Below are 23,038 nucleotides of genomic sequence, written 5' to 3'. Positions count from 1 at the left end.
AGTAGTTATATTCTTGTACATAGGGGCAGTATTATAGTAGATATATTCTTGTACATAGGGGCGGTATTATAGTAGTTATATTCTTGTACATAGGGGCAGTATTATAGTAGTTATATTCTTGTATATAGGAGCGGTATTATAGTAGTTATATTCTTGTACATAGGAGCAGTATTATAGTAGTTATATTCTTGTACATAGGGGCAGTATTATAGTAGTTATATTCTTGTATATATGAGCAGTATTATAGTAGCTATATTCTTGTATATATGAGCAGTATTATAGTAGTTATATTCTTGTATATAGGAGCAGCATTATAGTAGTTCTATTCTTATCATTTTGCAGGGCTCTGGCAGTGCTCCTCCTGTTCTTCCTTGCACAAAGACTGAGGTAGCGGTCCTGCTGCTGGGTTGTTGCCCTCCTACGGCCCCCTCCATGTCTCCTGGTGTACTGGCCTGTCTCCTGGTAGCGCCTCCAGCCTCTTGACACTATGCTGACAGACACAGCAAACCTTCTTGCCACAGCTCGCATTGATGTGCCATCCTGGATGAGCTGCACTACCTGAGCCACTTGTGTGGGTTGTAGAGTCCGTATTATGCTACCACGAGTGTGAAAGCACAACCAACATTCAAAAGTGACCAAAACATCAGCCAGAAAGCATTGGTACTGAGATGTGGTCTGTGGTCCCCACCTGCAGAACCACTCCTTTATTGAGGGTGTCTTGATAATTGCCAATAATTTCCATCTGTTGTCTATTCCATTTGCACAACAGCATGTGAAATTGATTGTCAGTGTTGCTTCCTAAGTGGACAGTTTGGTTTACTTGGAGTTATATTCTGTTGTTTAAGTGTTCCCTTTATTTTTGGAGCAGTATATATGTAATAATATATATAATATACATTTATAATATATCTATATATATATATAATTGTCTAATGGGTACTTCCTTCCTTCTGTCCTCAACTTCCGTAATGGAAATCACGCGTTGCTGATTGGTCTCGGCAGCTGCCTGTCATGGCTGCCGCGACCAATCAGTGATGGGCACAGTCTGATTACTCCCTCCCCTACAGTCAGTGCCCGCCGCCCGCTCCATACTCCCCTCCAGTCACCGCTCACACAGGGTTAATGGCAGCGGTAACAGGCCGCGGTGTAATGCACTCCGTTACCGCTGCTATTAACCCTGTGTGTCCCCAACTATTTACTATTGATGCTGCCTATGCAGCATCAATAGTAAAAATATGTCATGTTAAAAATAATAAAAAAACAAAAAACCTGCTATTCTCACCCTCCGTCGTCCGACGATGCGCTCGCGCCTGCCGCCATCTTCCGTTCCCAGAGATGCATTGTGAAATTACCCAGAAGACTTAGCGGTCTCGCGAGACCGCTAAGTCATCTAGGTAATTTCGCAATGCATCCTGGGAATGGAAGATGGCGGCAGACGCGAGTGCATTGTCGGAGCTTCGCTGGATCAAAGGGGTGAGTATATAACAATTTTTTATTTTAATTACTTTTTTTTTACAGGGATATGATGCCCACACTGCTACATACTGCGTGGGCTGCGTTATATACTGCGTGGCTGCTATATACTACATGGGCAATGTTATATACTACATGGCTGCTATATACTACATGGGCAGTGTTATATTCTACATGGCTGCTATATACTGCATGGGCAGTGTTATATACTACATGGCTGCTATATACTACATGGGCAGTGTTATATACTGCGTGGGCTGTGCTATATACTACATGGGCAGTGTTATACTGCGTGGGCTGTGCTATATACCATGTGCTTTGTGTTATATACTGCGTGGCCTGTGTTATATACTACGTCGCCTGTGTTATATACTGCGTGGCTGCTATATACTGCGTGGGCTGTGTTATATAGTACGTGGGCTGTGTTATATACTGTTTGGGCTGTGTTATAAACTGCGTGGCCACTGTTATATACTGCGTGGCCTATATTAACGCATCGAGTATTCTGCAATATGTATGTATGTATGTATATAGCAGCCACATAGTATATAGCACAGGCCACATAGTATTTGTCTGCTATATACTACATGGCTCCTATATACTACGTGGCCTGTGCTATATACTATGTGGCTGCTATATACATACATATTCTATAATACCTGATGCGTTAGAATCGGGCCACCATCTAGTATAATAATAATTATATATACAGTACAGTACAGACCAAAAGTTTGTACACACCTTCTCAGTTAAAGATTTTTCTGTATTTTCATGACTATGAAAATTGTACATTCACACTGAAGGCATCAAAACTATGAATTAACACATGTGGAATTATATACTTAACAAAAAAGTGTGAAACAACTGAAAATATGTCTTATATTCTAGATTCTTCAAAGTAGCCACCTTTTGCTTTGATGACTGCTTTGCACACTCTTGGCATTCTCTTGATCAGCTTCAAGAGGTAGTCACCGGGAATGGTTTTCACTTCACAGGTGTGCCCTGTCAGGTTTAGTAAGTGGGATTTCTTGCCTTATAAATGGTGTTGGACCATTAGTTGTGTTGAGCAGAAGTCTGGTGGATACACAGCTGATAGTCCTACTGAATAGACTGTTAGAATTTGTATTATGGCGAGAAGAAAGCAGCTAAGTAAAGAAAAACGAGTGGCCATCATTACTTTAAGAAATGAAGGTCAGTCAGTCCGAAAAATTGGGAAAACTTTGAAAGTGTCCCCAAGTGCAGTGGCAAAAACCATCAAGCGCTACAAAGAAACTGGCTCACATGAGGACCGCCCCAGGAAAGGAAGACCAAGAGTCACCTCTGCTTCTGAGGATAAGTTTATCCGAGTCACCAGCCTCAGAAATCGCAGGTTAACAGCAGCTCAGATTATAGACCAGGTCAATGCTACATAGAGTTCTAGCAGCAGACACATCTCTACAACAACTGTTAAGAGGAGACTTTGTGCAGCAGGCCTTCATGGTAAAATAGCTGCTAGAAAACCACTGCTAAGGACAGGCAACAAGCAGAAGAGACTTGTTTGGGCTAAAGAACACAAGGAATGGACATTAGACCAGTGGAAATCTGTGCTGTGGTCTGATGAGTCCAAATTTGAGATCTTTGGTTCCAACCACCGTGTCTTTGTGCGACGCAGAAAAGGTGAACGGATGGACTCTACATGCCTGGTTCCCACCGTGAAGCATGGAGGAGGAGGTGTGATGGTGTGGGGGGGCTTTGCTGGTGACACTGTTGGGGATTTATTCAAAATTGAAGGCATATTGAATCAGCATGGCTACTACAGCATCTTGCAGCGGCATGCTATTCCATCCGGTTTGCGTTTAGTTGGACCATCATTTATTTTTCAACAGGACAGTGACCCCAAGCACACCTCCAGGCTGTGTTAGGGCTATTTGACCAAGAAGGAGAGTGATGGGGTGCTACGCCAGATGACCTGGCCTCCACAGTCACCAGACCTGAACCCAATCGAGATGGTTTGGGGTGAGCTGGACCGCAGAGTGAAGGCAAAAGGCCCAACAAGTGCTAAGCATCTCTGGGAACTCCTTCAAGATTGTTGGAAGACCATTCCCGGTGACTACCTCTTGAAGCTCATCAAGAGAATGCCAAGAGTGTGCAAAGCAGTCATCAAAGCAAAAGGTGGCTACTGTGAAGAACCTAGAATATAAGACATATTTTCAGTTGTTTCACACTTTTGTTAAGTATATAATTCCACATGTGTTAATTCATAGTTTTGATGCCTTCAGTGTGAATGTACAGTTTTCATAGCCATGAAAGTACAGAAAAATCTTTAAATGGGAAGGTGTGTCCAAACTTTTGGTCTCTACTGTGTATATATATATATATATATATATATATATATATATATATATATATATATATATATATATATATACATATACCGGTATATATATATATATATATATACACACACACCTTACTTTTTTTTGCCTAAAATACAAAGGAGATGTGTAATCTTTACATTTTAGTGTTAGGCCTTTTAGAGATTATTTCATCTTCAACTTTCAACTGTCTTATCTAATAGTAATTTTGACCAGGGGTGCCTAAACTTTTACATGCCACTGTAGCTAGATAGATAAATGATACATAGATAATAGATAGATAGATAATAAATAGATGCCCATGTATGTAATGTCCGGCTTCCTTGGATCCCAGCCCTTGCCGCACTTACAATAGCAGGGTGACAGTTCAATACTGTAGACACAGGTGCATTTATTTTGTACACTGCCCCCTTTGTGTCTGGTCCTTGTCTTGCAGGTTTGCACAGCCACCATGCTAATCTCCCACCATTCATCCCATATTGTCCCAAACAGGAGCCCCAGGACAAGTCCCTGTTATGTTTTCCACCTCATCAGAATCACAAGTAATGGGATTTTACTGGTATCTATTTGTTCATGTTCCTCAATGAAAACAATAGCGGTGCCCTCCCCCATACAGCGCATCCCAGGGTAGGTCACTGGTCATAGTAACATCTATTTTCCTTTCTTTTTCAGTCAGGGTGTACAGAGATGGAAGCCGACCACCAGTCTGATGTCAGGTGCTGGTTGCACAATATTAGGTTTCTATGTATAAAGGTTACATACAGGGCACCGGATCTGTGACGTGTCCTGCAGCTGTAATAAGGAGGACACTACAATAACTCCGGGCAGGACAAGAAAGATGGTGAGGGAACACTTAGCTAATTTACATAAATGTAAATCTCTTGATACATATGAATTACATCATAGGGTGCTGAAAGAGTTAGCAGAGGAAATTGCAGAACCACTAGCCAGAATCTTTGAAAATTCATGGAGAACAGGAGAAGTCCCAGAAGATTCGAGAAGGACAAATATTATCCCTATCTTCAAAAAAGGAAAGAAGATGGAGCCAGCAAATTACAGACCAGTGAGCCTTACTTCTATACCAGGAAAGATCTTTGAACAAATTATTAACCCCTTTCTGACCTCGGACGGGATAGTACGTCCGATGTCAGCTCCCCTGCTTTGATGCAGGGCTCCGCGGTGAGCCCGCATTAAAGCCGGGACATGTCAGCTGTTTTGAACAGCTGACATGTGCCCGCAATAGCGGAGGGTGAAATCGCGATTCACCCGCCGCTATTAACTAGTTAAATGCCGCTGTCAAACGCTCACAGCGGCATTTAACCGGCGCTTCCGGCCGGGCTGCCGTAAATGAGCGCATCGCTGACCCCCGTCACATGATCGGGGGTCAGCGATGCTTCAGAATAGTAACCATAGAGGTCCTTGAGACCTCTATGGTTACTGATCCCCGGTAGCTGTGACCGCCACCCTGTGGTCGGCGCTCATAGCACACCTGCATTTCTGCTGCATAACAGCAATCTGATGATCGCTGCTATGTAGCAGAGACGATCGTGTTGTGCCTGCTTCTAGCCTCCCATGGAGGCTATTAAAGCATGGCAAAAGTTTAAAAAAAAGTTACAAAAAATGTGAAAAAAAATAAAAAAAAATCTAAAAGTTTAAATCACCCCCCTTTCGCCCCATTCAAAATAAATCAATTAGAAAAAAGTGAAACTTACACATATTTGGTATTGCCGCGTTCAGAATCGCCCGATCTATCAATAAAAAAAAAGCATTAACCTGATCACTAAACAGCGTAGCGAGAAAAAAATTCGAAACGCCAGAATTACTTTTTTTTGGTCGCCACGACATTGCATTAAAATTCAATAACGGGCGATCAAAAGAACGTATCTGCACCAAAGTGGCATCATTAAAAACGCCAGCTCGGCACGCAAAAAATAAGCCCTCAACTGACCCGAGATCACGAAAAATGGAGACGCTATGGGTATCGGAAAATGGCGCAATTTTTTTTTTTTTAGCAAAGTTTGGAATTTTTTTCCACCACTTAGATAAAAAATAACCTAGTCATGTTAGGTGTCTATGAACTCGTAATAACCTGGAGAATCATAATGGCAGGTCTGTTATAGCATTTAGTGAACCTAGCAAAAAAGCCAAACGTTTTCTAGTACACGACATGCTAAAACCAATGATGTCGTTGAAAAGTAGAACTCGTCCCGCAAAAAATAAGCCCTCACATGGCCATATTGACGGAAAAATAAAAAAGTTATGGCTCTGGGAAGGAGGGGAGTGAAAAACGAACACGGAAAAAAGAAAATCCCAAGGTCATGAAGGGGTTAAACAGCCTGTATGTAAGTACTTGGATAAGAATAGAGTAATTAACCAGAACTAGCATGGGTTTGTAGCAAACAAGTCATGCCAGATTAAACTAATTTCCTTCTATGATGGAATCACTGACTGGGTGGATCAGGGAAATGCAGTAGACATAGTTGATCTTGACTTAAGCAAAGCATTTGACAAAGTATCTCATACTATCCTTATTGAAAAAATTACTAAGTATGGGATTGACAAGGCTACGGTTAGGAGGATTAATAACTGGCTCAGTGATTGTACTCAAAGATTGGTAATAAATGGCTGTACATCCAGTTGGAAAAGTGTTTCAAGTGGGGTACCCCAAGGCTCTGTCCTGGCCTATACTGGATAAATAATACAGTGTCTACTGAAATACTGCCATAATATACATAAATAATGACACTATATATTGCCCACAAGAAAAACTGCAATTTTGTATACTAAAAGTTATTGCCACTGTACAATTTTCACAATACACTGTGATACTGTACATAATACCGTTATACAATGCCAATATAATACTGTGATACTGTGTAAATATAGTACAACTATACACTGCTATACAATCTCCACATAACACATGCGATTAGCACTGCAGCCTTGCATCTCTGGGATTCAAATCCCACCAAGGATGACATCTGCCAGGAGTTTGTATGTTCTCCCAGTGGGTTTCCTCCGGGTTCCTCTAATACTCGATAGACATGATAGGGAATCTAGATTGTGAGCTCCAATGGGGACAGTGATGATGATGTCTCTGAAGTACTGTGGAATTAATGACGTTATATGAGAGAGTAAAATAAATACATTTTATAGATGAATTATACCACTATACAATGCCCAGGAAATACTGCCATTTGGTGGAGTGCATGATGCTGCCACACACTAAACTCAGAACAATGTCCTACAGAGTGCCCCAATATTACTGATACATAGTGTCCATATATTCTCATACCCTGGAGACAAGTCACAGTAGACTAAAAGTAGGTCCAAAAAGAATGCAAATTCCCAGGCAACTTCCATCTTGGCTCATAATATAGTTCAGCAAAGATTGTGCGAAGAGTCTTCAGTACAATTTCTCCTTAATGTGCCGAACCCATGCTGATCTCTTCATCCATTGCAAACAAAACAGCACATACCAATTTACGGAAAGCAAATGGCTAGATCCTCTGTTCTACCAACACATAGGAAAAGGATATACATTTGCAAAGCGACTACAAGTCTCGGCAAGCCACATCAGTCAGATACAGCCTACCTTAAGGCTATGTGCACACGTTGCGGATTGTTCGCGCTTTATTTTGCAGAAAACGCTTTTAAAAAACACTTACATTAAGCATCCTAATATTTTTAATGCATTCCGCAATTTTTGTGCACATGATGTGTTTTTTTGCACTATAAAACCGCATCGTGGAAAAGAATGCAGCATGTTCATTAATTTTGCAGATTTTTCACGGATTTCCCTGTATAATATTGCATTGGGAAGCTCCGGGAAAAACGCAAAAAATCTGCCAAAAAAAAAAACGCGAAAAAAACGAGAAAAACACACGTGCGGATTTCCTGTGAAAGTAGTCCGGATTTGCTCAGGAAAATTCTGCACACTTTCCTGAACGTGGGCACATAGCCTAAGAGAATAATAGCTCCCTTTTAGAAGCTGTTTGTTATAAAGTACATTGTGCATTAATGAAAATGTATCTGGATACTAATTATCAGTACATGCAAAAGTAAAATCTCCGGCTTTTGAGATGTCCACATTATTAATATCTCAATAGTCTAGAAAAGCATAAAAACAATAATTAAAAAACAACACTGGCAACAAAGCCGAATAATACACAACCGAGATGCAAAATAAATGGCACCTTACCATTCACGTTAAAAATTATCTCACAACTTTTATTTTCCAGTTTAAAAAGTACAATTTCAGTCTACCACTTATAGAGGGTCACTATGGTAATCTACTGAACCATTCTTCCGTTTCATCCGACTGTCACGTGATCATGGGAAAAGCCAAAACCACTCCATCTAAAGAGCCAGGAAAAGGTGGTACTTTAGTTACATGATTCATTATTATTCCATCCACTGGCCATGTATTCTGTAAGGGGCTGGTAGTCTTTACCACTGATGACTAAAGAAATTAAGGAGTTGACGTAATCACGTGACTGTTTGTAAAATGGCAAAATTATGCAGAGGATTACCAGAGAGACCGGATTTTAGGGTCACATGTTTGAACCTGTTAAAAGTGTGAAGATTGAATATATACATCTTATATGTAAATTCCTTCAATTTGGGTGCCAACATCTCTTACAATAATTGTATATCATCATTGTAATTTCTCCAGCGCACCATGCCTGCTTCCAGCTGTGGAAGAATGGAAAATGTTCTCAATTAATAAATTAGCCTGACTAGGCATGTACATCGTACCCATAGCGGTACCCTAATGCTGCTAAAAAAAAGTGTACTAAAAAAAAAAAATTATTGCGTGTCAATATATTTTTTTTTACTTCTAGGAAAAAGTCAGTCTGTTCTGTCTGCAACTGGTTCTACACATCACCTTTCAGCTTGCATTCCATTTTATTTTAAGGTTTATGAAGGCGTACATCCAAAGTCACCCAGACCCAAAAGCTTTTCATTTTTACATTTTCTAAAATTTCTGAATTTTTCTTATATCTATTAGCTGTCACGCAGCTACAAAATTGCGGGAAATAACTGAACCAGCAGGAAGCTATACTTTTGTACTGTGACGGGAAGCGGCAACTGTGATCATTGATTAAAAGGATCAATACAAAAACTGACTGATAAAGTTCTGGCAACTAAGCTGGATAATACACATTTTAAACTTCTGCGAATGCATGCTGTGATAGGGAAAAATTAAAATCCATGAAGAGATCTCCAGAGAGGTGACATATCGCAATCACATTAAACATATGGGATTAATTATAGCTGGGGAAGTGAGAAGAAGCTTACACTTCAACCTCCATTGAAGTAGGACTTCACATTAAACATATGGGATTAATTATAACAGTGGAAGTAGGAAGCTAATTATAACTGGGGAAGTGAGAAAGTTTACACATAAACCTTCATTGAAGTGGGGATTTCCTGCAGAGGCCAAGTAATTAAAACTAGAGATCTACTCTGGTAACCAGCCACCCAGACTGGGATTTGTTTATTCGATGTGGAGTAGTACAGGGGCTTCCTGTGTTCCAATGATTTTTTGAAGACCTTTTATACCTAGTGAACAGTAAAGAAAATTGGGATTCGCATCAATCCGATATTTAGTGGAAAAATATTTTCAGCATCATAGTGAAGGGACGAACATAACATATTCACTCACATCACTGAAAGACCATTCTAACCCCTCCAACTTAACATCATTCTGATAGATGATGCTATCCAGGCCATGTTTCATCTCTATAGAAAGGTAAAATAGCAAAAGAAACATGATGACAATATCTACTGCCTGGTACCTCCAGGGGCAAAGAAATACTGAAAGTTAGGGATGTCATAAATCTCTAAAATTTTGCCAGTCCTGGAAGCTATAACTTGCTGTATTTCCAACCATTTTCCTAAGGAGTACCTCCCTCAGCTAAGCTCGGAGTCATTTTTGTGACATCAGGTTTAGTAGTTTTCTTTTGCCATCCCTTTTACTCTATGTGATTGTATATGCTGCATTGTTTTTTTCCCATTTTGAATCATCTTTCCTTATTTAAAAAAAAAAAAGCACTGCCTATCTTTCTGGATTAAATATCTAAAATTTAATAGCTCTGCTCCTCTTGCTCTGTAAACCGCACCCCTGAAGCCATATGTTACCTGTAATGGGCACCCAATTTTCCCTGTATAAATGATTTGTGCTGGGAGCTAGTAGTTCCTTTAGTTATTGCAAAGCTGGCAGTAACTGTTCCAGAATATATATAAAAATAATGCATTGGAATCAGAGGTGTATATACTGTATGTCACCTATCTACAAAAAAGCTGATAAATGTTTGACTCGCACTTGCCCTGAGGACAGCACACCCAAGACTCTGTGTGAATGGAGCTGTATTGAGCACGTGTAACCACCACTACTATAGGTAGTAAATGGAGCTATGGTCGTGCATGCTCACTACTGCACCATTTCACAAAGGGGAATTAGGACTTTCGTTCATGTGATCGGTAAAGCTTCCAGTGGTCGGACCCCCTCAGCAATCACAGAAATTGCTGATGTGTATTGTTGACAGCGGTGTTTATTCGCCTTTTCTTTTTTTATTACATTTCTGATTTGGACTTTTTAGGACAGGATAGCCCCAGTCTGGGGGGCACGTCTAGCTTACACTTGTCCCTCTGCTGATTTATAACCTTTTCCTATGGGAGGATTTAGCCTTTTGCAGTTTGTATATCGGTATGTGCCGTATTATTTGCTTTGTACAGGATGAGAGTGGGGTTGGCACATTAAAAAATACCGTCCACATCAAATTACAAGCTATAATTATGGGAACGTCCACTTCACAGATATATATATATATATACAGTATATATATATATATATATATATATATATATATATATATATATATATATATATATATTATTCATCTTAGATACATCAGGATAGCGGTTTAAAGTGGACAGTGAGGCGCCATTTATTTTGCTTCATTACTGAATTTTAATGGATTTTACTTGTCTTTAAAGGTAATTTTTTCTGCTTTTAAGGATTTCTGAAATATGAAATATTAATGAGACAAGATGTGTCGAGAGCCGGATATGTTCTGCATTTCTTGTAAGTCAGAAATGTAACATTAACACCTCACCGAGAAGTAGAATAACACGATGGGACTTGTAGTCCCACAACAATTACACATCTAATACACACCTAAACTCTGTGCATTCTTAAAGGAGCTGAGAAAAATCCAATACATTCCGTAACGAGAGCCACCACCGCCAACCAAATCGTATCAGAGACCCTCACATACACACAAGCCACAGACTTACCCAAGAAAGATCCACGTCAGGGTTCTTAACTCTCTTCTGAAACTTCAGCAGACTACATGTCTTCCCAGGAAAGTGTCCCTGAACCCTGGATACAAAGTCTAGAGGAGAAGCATGGACTGACTGACGCTCGCTGCTGCCCCAGGCTCGTCCTCCTCCTCTCACCAGAATGAATACCTAGTAAAAGACTGTGGGTGGGAGGAAGAGAAGCTGGGAGTGACTGGGTGAGACTGCAGGCATGCAGCAAACATACAGCACAATGACAGCTCTCTACATAGTCAGCAGGGGGCAAGGGACAAGATAGGGGCAACAAGATAGCAAGGCAAAGTAAATCAAAGATCTCAGATAAAGTATTTGACTACAGGATGGGACAAAAGCACAGGAGTAAATGGAACTAATCCTAAAGGCCCCGTCTCACATAGCGATTTACCAACGATCACGACCAGCGATACGACCTGGCCGTGATCGTTGGTAAGTCGCTGTGTGGTCGCTGGGGAGCTGTCACACAGACAGCTCTCCCCAGCGACCAACGATCAGGGGAACGACTTCGGCATCGTTGAAACTGTCTTCAACGATGCCGAAGTCCCCCTGCAGCACCCGGGTAACCAGGGTAAACATCGGGTTACTAAGCGCAGGGCCGCGCTTAGTAACCCGATGTTTACCCTGGTTACCAAAAAAACAAACAGTACATACTCGCCTTCTGATGTCCGTCAGGTCCCTTGCCGTCTGCTTCCTGCTCTGACTGAGCCGCCGTACAGTGAGAGCAGAGCGCAGCGGTGACGTCACTGCTGTGCTCTCACTTCTCACTGTACGGCCGGCACTCAGAGCAGGAAGCAGACGGCAAGGGACCTGACGGACATCAGAAGGCGAGTATGTACTGTTTGTTTTTTTGGTAACCAGGGTAAACATCGGGTTACTAAGCGCGGCCCTGCGCTTAGTAACCCGATGTTTACCCTGGTTACCAGTGAAGACATCGCTGGATCGGTGTCACACACACCGATTCAGCGATGTCAGCGGGGCCTCAACGACCAAAAAAAGGTCCAGGCCATTCCGACACGACCAGCGATCTCGCAGCAGGGGCCTGATCGCTGGTACGTGTCACACATAGCGAGATCGCTACTGAGGTCGCTGTTGCGTCACAAAACTAGTGACTCAGCAGCGATCTCGCTAGCGATCTCGCTATGTGAGACGGGGGCTTAACTCCTATGTAGAGGAATATAACTACTATAATACTGCCCCTATATACAAGAATATAACTACTATAATACTGCTCCTATATACTAGAATATAACTACTATAATACTGCTCCTATGTACAAGAATATATCTACTATAATACTGCCCCTATGTACAAGAATATAACTACTATAATACTGCTCCTATGTACAAGAATATAACTACTATAATACTGCTCCTATGTACAAGAATGTAACTACTATAATACTGCTCCTATGTACAAGAATATAACTACTATAATACTGCTCCTATGTACAATAATATAACTACTATAATACTGCCCCTATGTACAAGAATATAACTACTATAATACTGCTCCTATGTACAAGAATATAACTACTATAATACTTACCCTATGTACAAGAATATAACTACTATAATACTGCCCCAATGTACAAGAATATAACTACTATAATACTGCTCCTATGTACAAGAATATAACTACTATAATACTGCCCCAATGTACAAGAATATAACTACTATAATACTGCTCCTATGTACAAGAATATAACTACTATAATACTGCCCCTATGTACAAGAATATAACTACTATAATACTGCTCCTATGTACAAGAATATAACTACTATAATACTTCCCCTATGTACAAGAATATAACTACTATAATACTGCCCCTAGGTACAAGAATATAACTACTATAATACTGCCCCTATATACAATAATATAACTACTATAATACTGCCCCTATGTACAAGAATATAACTACTATAATACTGCTCCTATGTACAAGAATATAACTACTATAATACTGCCTCCTATGTACAAGAATATAACTACTATAATACTTCCCCTATGTACAAGAATATAACTACTATAATACTGCCCCTAGGTACAAGAATATAACTACTATAATACTTCCCCTATGTACAAGAATATAACTACTATAATACTGCCCCCTAGGTACAAGAATATAACTACTATAATACTGCCCCTATGTACATGAATATAACTACTATAATTCACCTCTTGTTAATACATTTGCCTCCTGGAGGTTATGTACTATACATGGTTGTTTCTGTTGTTAGTTCACTATGGGGGTACTGCTACATTAATGACATTATCAGTAGAATCTGCTTATTATTCACTATTTGTTGTGTTTTCTCTTTAGTATCAGAATACAATTTACTATAAACAACAAAAGAACAAAGACAATAAATGGATATGGTAACTGCCCCCTATAGTTGTCCTTTTGTTTCACACAGTTCTTAACACATTTGCAGATTACTGGGCACAAAGACGTCTTGGGTCCCCACCACCCTTCCCCGACTCAGTGCATTAAATTAGTAGAAAAAAAATACATTTAAAAATTGCCATTTGGATACAATTATCCTGCCTAGTTTAGTGTACAAAATATACAACATATTGGAAGGTAGAATTAGAAATATGAATAGGATTAGATAAACGAGGCTAGCTTTATCCCTGAAACAGCGCCACCCCTGTCCTCAGGGAGAGTCAGGTACTACTGTTCAGGTACATTGAAGTGAATGTGGTTGAGCTGTAATATCACCGGCAACCTGTGGATCAGTGTGGCGCTGCTTCTGGAAGAGAGAAGGCTGATAATGATATCTATGCTGGTCCTGGGCGGTTATAGGATCATATCTATTATTCCTGGAGATTTAGGAATAAAACTAAGGATCATTAAAAATCAACACTTTATATTTTATACACTGCTCCTGTTATAGGGAATGTGTGGGGATTATTATTTTTGTTTTATTAATTATAATCCATGAATGATATAATCAATAATTTGTATTATACAAAATAAATTGTGTCACTCTCATAGAATCTTAGAATCCTAGAATGTTAGATTTGGATGGAACCTCCAGGGTCCTCGTGTCAACCATCTCATGCAGATGTCTGTCCAGCCTCTGTTTGAAGACTTCCATTGAAGGAGAACTCAGTCACCACCTCTGTAGCAGCCTGTTCCACTCCTCGGAGTTCTGTATCTAATCCCATCCTAATGGATACGCTAAACTGTGCCTGTATCTAATCCCGACCTGAGGGATACACTTTGCGCATTGATAAAGAAAACAATGAATCCATGATTTGCCCATGTGTCGGTGATACTCCCGGTGAGATGACGCTATGTAGCAGCTTTACATCAGGCGGCTTTGCCTTTGGTGGCAGAGATGTTGTGAGAATCTTCTGTTATTGTTTCATAGATAAGATGTTTTCTCAGCCGCCTCCGAGTCTTTGGAGACAAAGATCCTTGAAATCTTCGTATTGTTTATATTTACAATATTTAATTATTGCTGATGTGCAACGTTCTTAGCTTAGATCAAGCGCAGAAAACCAACGTCTGTAAACTAGAATTCTGCCTTCTGTAACAGTGTAGACCCCTCTCGCATATTCCTAGGGGTCCCGTGTAACACTTTTATATCTTTATCTCTTTAATTGTTACTTTTATTCTAAGGAAATTTACTTTTATTCCAGATCATGTTTTGCTTGGAATACATATTTCCATGTCAGAATCTAATCTCACCATGTGTGATACACTCCACTGATCTGTGTATCTAATCCCATCATGTGATACACTCTGCTGAGCCCTGCATCTAATCCTATCATGTGATACACTCCACTGATCTTTGTATCTAATCCCATCATGTGTGATACACTCCACTGATCTTTGTATCTAATCCCATCATGTATGATACATTCCACTGAACTGTGTATCCAATCCCATCATGTGATACACTCTGTTGAGCCCTGTATCTAATCCCATCATGTGTGATTCACTCCACTGATCTTTGCATCTAATCCCATCATGTGTGATACATTCCACTGAACTGTGTATCACATTCCACTGAACTGTGTATCTAATCCCATCATGTGATACACTCTGCTGAGCCCTGTATCTAATCCCATCATGTGTGATACACTCCACTGATCTTTGTATCTAATCCCATCATGTGTGATACATTCCACTGATCTGTGTATCTAATCCCATCATGTGATACACTCCACTGATCTTTGCATCGAATCCTATCATGTGTGATACACTCCACTGATCTTTGTATCTAATCCCATTGTGTGTGATACATTCCACTGATCTGTGTATCTAATCCCATCATGTGATACACTCTGCTGAGCCCTGTATCTAATCCCATCATGTGTGATACACTCCACTGATCTTTGTATCTAATCCCATCATGTGTGATACATTCCACTGATCTGTGTATCTAATCCCATCATGTGATACACTCCACTGATCTTTGTATCTAATCCCATCATGTGTGATACACTCCACTGATCTTTGTATCTAATCCCATCGTGTGTGATACATTCCACTGAACTGTGCATCTAATCCCATCATGTGACACACTCTGCTGAGCCCTGTATCTAATCCCATCATGTGTGATACACTCCACTGATCTTTGTATCTAATCCCATCATGTGTGATACATTCCACTGATCTTTGTATCTAATCCCATTATGTGATACGCTCTGCTGAGCCCTGCATCTAATCACATCATGTCTGATACACTCCATTGTGTATCTAATCCCATTATGTGATACACTCTGCTGAGCCCTGCATCTAATCCCATCATGTGTGATACACTCCACTGATCTTTGTATCTAATCCCATCATGTGTGATACACTCCACTGATCTTTGTATCTAATCCCATCGTGTGTGATACATTCCACTGAACTGTGTATCTAATCCCATCATGTGATACACTGCTGAGCCCTGCATCTAATCCAATCATGTGTGATACACTCCACTGATCTTTGTATCTAATCCCATCGTGTGTGATACATTCCACTGAACTGTGCATCTAATCCCATCATGTGACACACTCTGCTGAGCCCTGTATCTAATCCCATCATGTGTGATACACTCCACTGATATTTGTATCTAATCCCATCATGTGTGATACATTCCACTGATCTTTGTATCTAATCCCATTTTATATGAAACGCTCTGCTGAGCCCTGCATCTAATCACATCATGTCTGATACACCTTGCTGAGCCATGAATCTACTCACATTGCATGATACACTCCGCTAATCTGTATTTCTATTTTCAGCACATGATACAGTCTGCGTATCTAATCCCAGGTAATTATATCATTTGTGCATCTAATCCCAGCACGTGATACAGTCCAGTTATATAATCCCATCCTGTGTCATGCGCTCCATGTATCTAATCCCACCAGTAATGTCTATGCACTGTCATCCTAAACTTCATTCTCCCTTATCCTTATGCAAATGCCCCGAAGGGGATGAGAGAAGTGACGTCACACACGTGAGCAGACCCCGCCCACATTTACTGCAGTGGTAAAGCAATCTAGCACTACACTAGGTTTTCATGATAAATTTCTGCACCTACTCCCCCTAGTGGTTAAGAGTGGAAAATATCAAAACTTTTAAAATTATTTTTCATATTTTAGACCAGTTAAAAATGTTGTTTGTTTGTTTTTTTAATAATTCAATACTAATACTTTACATTTTTTATATTGTTGGGAAAAATAAGTTTTGATGACACATTTCCTTTAATTATAATATAAAATAATGTAAATGGTATTCTTGTAATAACTGTGGTGGTCTAAAGTGATATGATGTTAATCTAATGCTGTACATCATTCTTGATGTAGTCATTAGTGATGAGCAAATACATTCGGCAATAGTCATTACTCCCACGAACAGTAGAGTATTTTGGCTATTCGTTACTCGGTGAGTAATTAGGTATTCGCCTCAGTATATTCAACTGACCCACCCAGCATGTTTGGCGCTTTATTTGCAGCCAATGAACATGTTGGGCTTGCTTGCCATTCACAGTAACGCTGGCGCCATCTTTGGTGTGGCACTACTGTGATTGGCTGGCCTTACAGCCTCACAGGGGATATTTAATGGCTGCCGGCGCCATCTTTGGTGTGGCATTACTGTGATTGGCTGGCCTTACAGCATCACAGGGGATATTTAATGGCTGCCGGTGCCATCTTTGGTGTGGCATTACTGTGATTGGCTGGCCTTACAGCATCACAGGGGATATTTAATGGCTGCCGGCGCCATCTTTGGTGTGGCATTACTGTGATTGGCTGGCCTTACAGCATCACAGGGGATATTTAATGGCTGCCGGCGCCATCTTTGGTGTGGCACTACTGTGATTGGCTGGCCTTACAGCATCACAGGGGATATTTAATGGCTGCCGGCGCCATCTTTGGTGTGGCATTACTGTGATTGGCTGGTCTTACAGCATCACAGGGGATATTTAATGGCTGCCGGCGCCATCTTTGGTGCGGCATTACTGTGATTGGCTGGCCTTACAGCATAACAGGGGATATTTAATGGCTGCCGGCGCCATCTTTGGTGTGGCACTACTGTGATTGGCTGGTCTTACAGCATCACAGGGGATATTTAATGGCGGCCGGCGCCATCTTTGGTGTGGCATTACTGTGATTGGCTGGCCTTACAGCATCACAGGGGATATTTAATGGCTGCCGGCGCCATCTTTGGTGTGGCATTACTGTGATTGGCTGGCCTTACAGCATCACAGGGGATATTTAATGGCTGCCGGTGCCATCTTTGGTGTGGCATTACTGTGATTGGCTGGCCTTACAGCATCACAGGGGATATTTAATGGCTGCCGGCGCCATCTTTGGTGTGGCATTACTGTGATTGGCTGGCCTTACAGCATCACAGGGGATATTTAATGGCTGCCGGCGCCATCTTTGGTGTGGCACTACTGTGATTGGCTGGCCTTACAGCATCACAGGGGATATTTAATGGCTGCCGGCGCCATCTTTGGTGTGGCATTACTGTGATTGGCTGGTCTTACAGCATCACAGGGGATATTTAATGGCTGCCGGCGCCATCTTTGGTGCGGCATTACTGTGATTGGCTGGCCTTACAGCATAACAGGGGATATTTAATGGCTGCCGGCGCCATCTTTGGTGTGGCACTACTGTGATTGGCTGGTCTTACAGCATCACAGGGGATATTTAATGGCGGCCGGCGCCATCTTTGGTGTGGCATTACTGTGATTGGCTGGCCTTACAGCATCATAGGGGATATTTAATGGCTGCCGGCGCCATCTTTGGTGTGGCACTACTGTGATTGGCTGGCCTTACAGCATCACAGGGGATATTTAATGGCTGCCGGCACCATCTTTGATGTGGCACTACTGTGATTGGCTGGTCTTACAGCATCACAGGGGATATTTAATGGCTGCCGGCGCCATCTTGGTGTGGCATTACTGTGATTGGCTGGCCTTACAGCATCACAGGGGATATTTAATGGCTGCCGGCGCCATCTTTGGTGTGGCATTACTGTGATTGGCTGGCCTTACAGCATCACAGCGGATATTTAATGGCTGCCGGCGCCATCTTGCGCACATTACAGCCGGAAACAGCGTAGGGAGAGTGTAGTGTGAGCGTAGGGAGAGTGAAAGCAGCGTATAGGGAGAGTTTGTGATTACAAAAAAAGCTCTTTTAAGAACTCATGAGAGTGAATATTAGTTCTCTGTTAGGTGGAGAAAGCATATGGAGAGATTTAATACGAGGGAGAGTGAAAGACAGGCACCTGGGTGTTATCATCACTGCAAGTACAAGCTGGAGATCTCTGCTATTTTGCATTGTGTTGTATATTTTAGGATTAGGAACAGACTGTGGGATTAGGGTGAGATAGGCAGGCTTCCATCCACTACTATAATATACAAAGCAGCTCTTTTTAGAGGCAAATACTATTAGGTAGTACCAGCATACACTAAACCAATTTTTTTGGAGCTACATAATATTCCTGCATAGCAGCATATGTATATATATATTTTTTTACAGCTAAATATTCATCAGTGCCAGCACATAGTAAAATCCTTTTTAAAAGCTAATTGCTAAATAATATTCCTCGCCTATTGCTGAAATAGCTAATATTTATCTAGCAGTTGTGCGACTGACACAAAGCCTGCTGTGCTACGGAAACATCACTATTTACCAGTAATTTCCCTGAGTCTGCTGTTGGCGTGCCTCATAAAGGCGATATATGAAAAAATTATATTAGTTAAATAAATAGCATATCTTTATCTAGCAGTTGTGAGACTATCGCAAACCCTGCAGAGATACACAAATGTCATAATTTACCATTGGTAATAATTTTCCTTAATCTACGTGTGTCATAAAAGCGATCTAAAAGAAATTAGAATTTTCTATTGGATTAATAAATAGTGTATCTTTATCTATCAGCTGTGCGACTGGCGCAAGCCCTGCTGAGATACACAAACGTGACTATTTACTTGTAATTTTCCTGAGTCTGCTGTTACTGTGTGTCAGAAAGGCGATATAAAAAAAGACAAATTTTCTATTGTTTAATAAATAACGTATCTTTATCTAGCAGTTGTGCGACTGGCTGATATACTCAAACATGAGTATTTACCTGTAATTTGCATGAGTCTGCTGTTGCCGTGTGTGAAAAAAAGCTTATATCTGAAAAAAATAGCCACACATTTCTAGATACAGGGAATTTGTGCACAACACCTCTGTGAGGTTACTTGTGGAAAAAAAACAGGAATTTTTTTTTTTCATAACGCATTCAATATGAGAAAGGGTGACGTTAAGGGATGTGGAGGTGCACGTCAATGCCATGTGACAGATCAGAAGGTGACTGTATCTCATTCTACCTTCCTGTCAAAATTTGGTCATTGCGCTACACCACTGTTGAGCCCAGACAAGTTTAAGGATGTTGTGGGTTGGATGGCAGACAAAGGCTCCAGTGTGTTGACAAGCAGCACCACGAAGTCTTCTACACTGTCCAGTCTCAGTAGCCACGAAGCTGGGCCCCTGAATCCTCAACCTGGTCCTCCTTCCTCCCACCACCAAGAGTCCCAGGAGACATATGACCCCAACACTGGCCACTCTGAGGAATTCTTTATGTTCCCTTGTAATTATTCAGGCCTCTCAACATGCACAATTAAAGAGGGTCATGAGGAGGTAGAGTGCAGTAATGTCCAAACATTTGAGTACCCACAGCCAGGAGAAAGCCACATTGGGGAAGGTCAATTCATGTCTGAAGAGGTGGAGGATAATCATGACACGCTGTTGCCATTAGGTCAGCCTAAAATCGCAACTCAGAAGGAGGATTAGATTGATGAATTGGAAGACAACGTGGTCGATAATGAGGCCAATGATCCAACATCAGTCAACTGTTCCACACAGCCCCCCCACTCAGCTAAATAATAGGCCAAAGGTGCTTTGTTCCCCTCTATGGCAGTTTTTTTCTGAAATTCCTTTACACAAAACAACTGTAATTCGCAGCATCTGTCAAACCAAGCTAAGAAGAGGCAAGAACACGGCCACTCTGAGCACAATCAGAATGCAGAAGCACATGGCAGTCAAGCACCCCAGTAGGTGGGTGGAATGCCTGGGTACAAAATCTGTGTCTGAGGGTGAAACCACTGCTCCTTCCCATGTGTTAAGGCCTTCCCAGTCTGCTGTCCATGAAGCAGGCACTGAGGCCTCCTGCCCACACCCTGCGGTTGCACAGACACAACCGTCAGCAACCACGTCCAGTTCGTTGTCCCAGTGCACCGTTCAGTTGTCCGTACCCCAGAAGTTTCATAGGAAGCAGAAATATCCACCCACCCACAGGCCCAAATGCCAAACACCCACATTGCCAGATTACTAGCCCTGGAAATTTTGCCGTTTCGGCTTGTGGGAACTGCGTCTTCGGTGGCAGCTCCACGGTACTTCCCAGTCGCCACTATTTTTCCTGGTGTGCCATCCACACATTGCATAAGCACGTTACCCAATATCAGCTGTGCTCTGGCCAACACAGTCACAGGGAAGGTCCACCTAACCACAGACACGTGGACAAGTTCTTGTGGACAGGGATGCTACATTTCCCTGATGGCACACTGGGTGAACCTGGTGGAGTCTGGGACAGAGTCAGATACTGGGACATCACACATCTTACCCACACCTAGAAGAGCGGGCCCAACTTCCATCAGGGTTTTTTCCATCTCATTGTATTCCTGTTCATGTCTCTCCTCCTTCTCCTCATCCTCAATGGAACTAGCCTCCCCATCACGCCTCAACTGGGAGGTCTGCAGTACTGCCTTGGTGAAGTGGCAGCACGCTATGCTGAGGCTCATGTGTTTAGGTGATAAAGCTCACAATGCAGCCAAGCTGTTGAAAGTGATAAAATAACAGACCAATCAGTGGCTCTCCCCGTCAAACCTCCAACAAGGTCTGGTTGTGTGCGATAATGGGGGTAACTTGGTGGCGACTTGGTGGCGACATTCCATGCATGGCCCTCGTGCTGAACTTGGTAGTACAGCAGTTTTTAAAAACATACCCTGACTTGCCAGGCCTACAGTACTTGCCAAGGTACGCCGTGTCTGCGCACATTTCCAAAAGTCACCTCGTGCTTTTGTCAGTCTGGCTGCGCTGCAGCAGCACTTTAATTTGCCTCGTCACCGACTGATTTGTGACCTGCCCACATGCTGGAATTTGACCTTTCATATGTTGGCAAGGCTTAGTGAGCAGCAGAGGACAGTGTCTGAATTCCAGCTTCTCAATGCCCATCAAAGTAACACTCAGCCCCCACACATAACAACTGCCAAGTGGGTGTTGATTGCTGACATATGTGAGGTTCTTCAAATCTTTGAGTTCTGCAGCAAGATGGTGAGTGCTGATGATGCTATAACCATCCCGCTACTCTGTCTATTAAAATATTTGCTGCAGAATTGTGGAAACTTTGAATGCTGAGCAGGTGGCTATGGAGCAGATTTTACAGTGGCTGATACCACACAGCCCATCCTCACACAATGTTTTCCGGCCACATTGTGTGATGACGAGGAACAGGAGGAGGAGAAAGAGGAGGAGGAACAGGAGTTTTTGGTCTGCACTACAGAGGGGACTTCCAATTCCAGTTTCATGCCTGTCCAGCATGGATAAGCTGAAGAGGAGGAGAAAGCGATGTGTCGTGAGGAGAAGAGGATGGTTAGTGTTCATCCTGGTGGGGACACTGAACGTTTGACTCTTTGTAGTCTGCCACACATGGCAGAGTTCACGTCCAGATGCCTTGGCCAAGACCCTTGCATGAAACACATTTTGTCCACCATGAAATACTGGCTGTGCACCTTTCTTGACCCATGGTACAAGGAGAAATTTCCCTCTCTCATGTCAGAGGCAGATGTGCTAATTTCTATGCATGCATGCCAGAGGGCCATTGAGGAAGACTTGCTGAAAAGATTACCCTCAGACAACGCTGTTGGTAGAGGTACCGGCTCTTTTCACCCACAAGAATTACAGGGGAGAGCCACGCACACCAGGTGCAACTTAGGAGGGAAATGTCCACCAACTGGGCCATTTTCATGAAACAGTCACATCAGCAAGGGCTATTTGTGGGTGTAAGTATGATGAAGAGGAAGAAGTTGAGCAAGATGGTGAAGGACTACTTAAGTGACCATACCAGCATCCTTCCTGATTCCACAGTGCCCTTTAACTATTGGTTGTCCAAGCTGCACACTTGGCCTGACCTCTCCTTGTACGCCCTGGAGGTGCTGCCAAGCATTGCCACAAGTGTGTTGTCTGAGCGAGTTTTTAGTTCGGCAGGTGCAATCATAACTGTTCGGCGCACACGGCTGTCAACAGAAAATGCAGACAGGCTGACTCTTCTAAAATTGAAGAAAGGCTGAATTTCCTCCAACTTTGTAAGCCCTGCG

The 23,038-nt window shown here is 42.0% G+C and overlaps 1 protein-coding gene across 1 annotated transcript in view; it reads right to left on the bottom strand.

Moving 5' to 3' along the window:
* Nucleotides 1-11,282, bottom strand: part of LOC143817374 (P2Y purinoceptor 2-like) — a 52,004-nt gene extending 40,722 nt beyond the window's left edge. Inside the window, exon 1 of the mRNA XM_077298753.1 lies at nucleotides 11,130-11,282. The gene's annotated coding sequence lies outside the window, so the exon portion shown is untranslated. The remainder of the gene's footprint in view (nucleotides 1-11,129) is intronic.
* Between the last annotated feature and the right edge of the window lie 11,756 nt (nucleotides 11,283-23,038).

This window comes from Ranitomeya variabilis, chromosome 3 (assembly GCF_051348905.1).
Source record: "Ranitomeya variabilis isolate aRanVar5 chromosome 3, aRanVar5.hap1, whole genome shotgun sequence".
Classification (NCBI taxonomy): Eukaryota; Metazoa; Chordata; class Amphibia; order Anura; family Dendrobatidae; genus Ranitomeya; species Ranitomeya variabilis.
This window is presented reverse-complemented; position numbering and strand designations above follow the sequence as displayed.